This window comes from Triticum dicoccoides, chromosome 1A, assembly GCF_002162155.2.
Source record: "Triticum dicoccoides isolate Atlit2015 ecotype Zavitan chromosome 1A, WEW_v2.0, whole genome shotgun sequence".
Taxonomy (NCBI): Eukaryota; Viridiplantae; Streptophyta; class Magnoliopsida; order Poales; family Poaceae; genus Triticum; species Triticum dicoccoides.
Genome location: NC_041380.1, coordinates 33,220,555 through 33,226,529, shown reverse-complemented (window position 1 = coordinate 33,226,529; position 5,975 = coordinate 33,220,555). Strand labels below are relative to the sequence as shown.

The 5,975-nt window shown below is 44.0% G+C and overlaps 1 long non-coding RNA gene across 1 annotated transcript; it reads right to left on the bottom strand.

Annotated features, from left to right (window-relative positions):
• Nucleotides 1–560: 560 nt before the first annotated feature.
• On the bottom strand, nucleotides 561–4,237 carry LOC119356549. The gene is made up of 3 exons (XR_005171981.1): nucleotides 4,151–4,237; nucleotides 808–810; nucleotides 561–635 (listed from the first exon to the last, which is right to left on the bottom strand). It is a non-coding gene; the product is annotated as an uncharacterized LOC119356549 (long non-coding RNA).
• Between the last annotated feature and the right edge of the window lie 1,738 nt (nucleotides 4,238–5,975).

Below are 5,975 nucleotides of genomic sequence, written 5' to 3'. Positions count from 1 at the left end.
CAATTTCATAAGTGAGGCCCTGATATTGGCATGTATTTGTGGTGGTTTTTCAAGTATGGCTGCAATGCAAGTTCTATTTATATGCAAAAATGTATTTAGTCCCCTAAAATAATTACTCTATTCACATGAATTTGACAAGTTGGAAAATGCCTTGGGCGGTTCTTACGATAATGTTTCCAATGGAATTGCTATCAAAATTGTGTTTCCAATATACCTCCTTCACCGCCCTCTTCATATTCTTATGTAGCAAAACTCACTACTTTACGTTAGCATAACTTAACTACTAAAGTTGGATGTATGGCATGCACAAAATTTAGATAAAAAGCAAAATAATCGGTATTAAAAAAGAGATCGACGATATGCCCTAGAAAGAAAAATAATAAGGTAGGTTAAGATGAATGGAGGATAAACCTTGCTCTTAGTGCTTTTACGTGTGGGGTCTATGTATTTATTGGGCTTGGCCAAAATCTCAGTGGTCTATCTTGACTTGTCAAATGTACATGACTTGTGTCAGGTTCAAGAAGCCTTATTGCCTATCCACCCTAATTGTAAACAACTTTAAATATTATTCTGCTTCATAAGTTCTAGGAGTTTAAAATGTCATAGTTCTCAAGATGCTGAAATATAAATTTCATCTACTACCCCTATAAAAGCACGAGAGGGCGGAGAACCAAATCATCCTATCCATCAAAACCTGCAATCGGATGGTTTACATCCCTCCAGCATACTAAACGCATTTTATGCTTTAATTACCCACCATGCCATTACGTTAATTAATTACCCACCATGCCATTGGGTTAAGTTAACAATCTGATGGTCTACACCCCCGTCACGAACACGTGGCTGCCCTCTGCCCTCTCGCGACCCACGCCGTCGGGGCAGTTTTGGCCACCGCCCCCACACCTCGCCCCACCTCTTCCCTACAGCCTCCCCACCGTCGGACCGCCGCGCTGTCCACTCGCCGCCCGGACCGCCGCACCGTCCATGCGCCATGCGCCGCCCGGGCCGCCGCTCCGTCCACGCTCCAGGCACAAGGGTCGCCGCGTCCACGCGCCTCCAGGACACAGCCCACGCCGGACCTCCACGCTGCAGGTGTGTGCTTTGCCCTCAGATTCTTCCTACTTGCAGTCACAACTTTTGGTTTATTGTACGCATGTTCAATACCTTCTAATTTCTGCTGCCGTTTTTGCTGCTGTCAGTTCTAGGCTTGCTGTCAGTTCTAGGCTTGCTTCCTAGAGTGCCACAGTTAAAACATTTGCAAATATATGTATTGCTGGACTGCATAATGGGATACATGTACAGAATATGATTCCAATCCTGGACTTTATCAATGTTGCTTGATCTGAATTCTCATTCCCACAGGAGCATACCAACACAACGGGAAGGTAATCAATAATACTTCAAACACATGAGTTTCTTGGACTTAAGATTGCAAGTGAAGTTTCCTAACTTGACATCATTGCAGAGGAAGTACCAAACAGACATACAACTGTGGTGACGAATTACCGCAAAATAAGTGCATGTTTATTAAAATTATCTTCTAGACGTTGAGTTGAGAGATGCAATAGTGATGAACATGTTTATAGGCTTGTTGGTAGTAGAATCTGCATAGAATTGTAGCAGTTTTCTCTTGAAGAAAGTCTTAGCTATTATGTCCGGCACATAATCTTGTTTATGTGCTTCAGAATGGCTTGTGCAAGATGTCAAGATAATTGTGAAGATGAAAAACAATTACCCGAGGCTGAGAGGTTTATAGTTTTGGGATTCACCGGGTGGCTTCCATGAAACATCATCTTTTGTTGAGGTATCCAGTGTTTCACATATGTATTTGCTGCTGCAGTTTTTTAAGAGATATATACTGACCATTTTCATCAGGAAAAAGAGGCATGCTTGCCTTGTAAAGAAGGACAGTGACATCTGCATGTTGTTTTTTGGAGACTTCTTATGGCATTTGGTAACCCTTAAATGATGAGAAACACATGTTGTAGCTGTTGTTCATTGACTTTTTCTACTTTTCAAATCTGTTGAAGCTGAATAATGTATCTTATTCAAATTTCTTTGCTATAGTAGATCTAAAAGGAACAATTTGAGACCTTCATTTCTGTAAGAGTTGATATATTACTGGAACTCATTCGGGAAAAAATACTCATAGTCATATATTTTTCGTATCGTTTATCATGAAGAAGAGCACGGAGCGGCGGCGGTAGCCACAACTTCTCTCCTCGCATCAGCTTTCAATAGCGAAGGGAAGATGGCCTATCAAGCAAGGCCAATCCAGATCCAAGCCTATGCGGCAATTCCCACCCTGCTTTCCTTCACCCTCACCCTGGGCGACATGCTCCTCTGCCTCGCCACCCTGCACAACCTCTCTTGCCTCCCCGACCACATCATCGTCAACCTCTTCCGAGCACATGCCTCAGATCACATATTATCCCACCACCACTGATCAGTATGTGATGCGTGGTGTGGCTTATTAACCTTTTGGGCTGATTAATTTCTTCAAGGCCCTGGTTAGAGTCTGTGTTGGATTTAGGCAGTGTCTTCTCTGGTTAGCCGCAATGTTGTCTGTGTCTGGTTCGAGCCTTTGCTGGATTAGGTAGTAGGTTATCGAATGTAGCCACACAAACTGTGTGTAGCAATATTTGTTGTTCTATACACCTACTATTAGTAAGAGATGTTGTTGATTGTTTCAGGTGAATAAAAATCTTGTGGACCGGGCTTCTCGAGGAGAAAGGGTACACTCCACAGTTCTAATGTCTTGTGTCCATTAATTTTCTATTTATTTTTTTGCGTTACTTTAATTAATATTCATATTTTGTTCGACTCCACTCGAGCTTGCATCAAGCTCATATAGTTGACCAAGACTCCAGGAGTGGGCTGTAGAAAATGGTTCACAGAGCAGCAGCCCGCACACGACAAATTCAAATATGAGATGGGATGCCCCCGTTTAGTTTTCTGAACGTGCTTCATTATTAGCCAGGTTCTGTTTCAAAAAAAGAAATGTTAGTCAGATTGGCTTTGCAATTGCTACTGCAATAGACATTTTCCTGACACCTACTTAATTAATGACCATGTTGCAGTTTTTTAGATGAGCTTAACCTTGGAAAAATGTAGTGCAAGACAATTGTTTTTTTATTGTTCACTATCCATCACGAATCTGGGTGTGAAATTTATGCCTCTTTCGTGTCTCCATTAGTAGCTTTCTAACTCCTTACTTAGCAAATTTAATGACCGTTTTCTAATCCGAATCACTAATAAGGTTATGTTGTTAATACATAATTCTATTTTTACCAGTTGAGATTATTTTTCTAATATAGCATATATAAAATATTTATTGTTCGGAATCTTAACACAGAACTTATCTGAAAACTTAACACCAATAGTATCAGTCAGTACGGAGTGCATCCCACATAAAATAGGTACCATACACATTTTTCTATGTGAGTCAGGTATCCTATATCAACTATTATAATTTTTTTAATTTTTTTGTTGATGTAGATAAAATTTACGGATGCCTATATTTCTCAAAAGTTTCTTTCTGAATTTTCGGTGTATAAATAGCCTTGGTGATCCCAATATGTAGTAAACACTTTACGCCTCTTATTGTGTGGAGTATATTTTTTGTCTTGACGGATGTTTAGTTCTCATTGAAGTTGCATGTCATTACTGAAGGTGTTACTAGAATTAATAGTCTGGGCTTTGAGGGAGTGACAATGCTTGCTTGCGATGATAATGTTAAAAGTACATGGATTTGTAAATTTTAAAATTTACAACAAAAGAATACTTTGATCCAATATGATTTGTGAAACTTTATGAGCAAAGATAAAAATTCTCATCTTGAATTCCGGATTGCTATTCGAGGGCATGGGATTGTTTGGTTGTTGGACTACTCTATTTGAGGGCATGAGATTGACAAAGACACTATTGATATCGCCTATTACTGTAATGGTACATCATTCACCATACCTATTGATTTTGTTATATTCATACAATATTAGATTTTTTATTTTATTGACTATTTTACTTTTTTTAAAGATAGCTATCCATTCATGTCGAATGATAAATAATTGCCTATTTGAATATGCAGAATGCTGGAATTTGTTACTATGACTAAATCGTGCGTTGCACGTGCACGCTTACTAGTAATAACAACAAGGACTCAAACCCTACCAAGCAAACTTTTTTCTTTGTTCAGAACAACATCAATAGTTCCATGTGAAACACAGTTCAAAAACATGACACATTTATTATATATCCCAGAACATTAAAATAAATTGATGTGTGTACTGGTATCTTTTTAGAACAAGATTAAGCCCCCAACCAACCAGATGAGGTACCAACAGTTTTAGTAACATATTAACCCACTGGTGTTCTTAATCCTGAAAATCTGGCTGTGTACTGGTCCAGAAAATTACCTAAGAAATAATTGCAAGTGATAGCAGAAACCGGTGCCCATTTAGAAATGGTAAGAAACATTACAAAGAGGTCATGATATATATGAAAAATGATTTGTACACTACAACAGATCACCATATACGAATAAGATTAGTTGAACATAATTCAACACCCATTTTGAGATGCTAAGATTTGAATCATTAACTATGCAATTTAGTGGGAGTTTGGAGTATCACGTCTCTCATGTGCTCCGCAACGAGAACATTGTACATACATATAGAAAGAATCAGATCAATTTACAAATAGAATAAAGAGTGGTCATGGGAGTTCACATGTTCGTTGTTCTCAGAACAAACAAATACGATCAGCAGTCCCTTAGAGCATCTCCAGCCGTTCGCCCCCCAGGGCGCCTAAAAAGAGCGGCCTAGGGGCGAACCGGCGCTAGCTCAGCCCCTGGGGGCGACCTAGCTCCCAGTCACACCCCCAGGCGCCGGCCCCAGGATACGAAAATTTCGAACTTGGTCGTTCCCACTCATCACAAAAGACGCCGCAAATCCGGCGATCACAAGTCACCGTTCGGCGATCATACAAAAACCAGAGCGCCGCAAGTTCCCGTGCGCAACGAATCACTCGGCGGAGTCGGCGTGCGCGGGCTCGGCGGTGTCGGAGCTGCTTCGGTGCTGGGCGGTGTCGGCGCGGCTTCGGTGCTGCTGGGCGGCGTCGTGGAAGCATCATCACTCGGGCTTGGCGTCGGCGTGGCCGTGGGCGCGGGAGTTGGCGTCGTCGGCAGCTGGTTCAGGATGAGGCCGCGCTCCACCATGTACCACGCCTTGAGCTTCTCGTCATTGCTCTGGAGTATGTCCGCCCCGCCCATCAAAAAAGCCAGGTCGGTGTTCCTCTTCTTCGCGGTGACGTTGGTCCGAAGCAGGCCGAGCTTGATGGCGCTATTCGTCATCAACGACGACCACCGCGCCGCGGTTTTCTCTTCACGCAGGACGGCCCAGGCCTGTGCGTCGGCAAGGCAATGCTCAATGGACTCATGCACTCGCGCGGTAGCCGCGTCGGCGTGTTTCCCTTCTTGGCCCCTTTGTTGCCGTCCGGCCGCCCCTCTGACGCGCCCGGAGTCGGCGCGTCCAGCTTGTATGTCTCCTTGGCCTTGTCGAGGGTGCGCCGGACTTCCGCCCACTTCTGGCACTTATCAATGCGCTTGTAAATATGGAGGTACTTGAAGTCGATGTCGCGGTTGTCACGCCGATACAGGGCGAACATGCGCAGCAACTACGCGGAGGAACAAACAGTTGGCGGGCGTGGACGACGAAGAGAGGCGGGAGAACAGCGTGGCATACCTGATCCCGTCGGGGTGCAAGAAGGGCAGCGGGCCACGGCGGAAAGGGGGCGTCGGTGAGGACGCGTAGGCGGGCGGCGAGTAGTTGTATGGAGGGTACTGCACGCTGGCGAAGGCGGGGGAGGGTGTGCGCTGGGCCGGGTGGCCATGGGGGAAGGTCACGTTTGTGTTGAAACCACCGTGCACGTCGCCGTCGGCGTAGCCCGGCGAGGGCGATCCCCATGGCTGCGGAGAA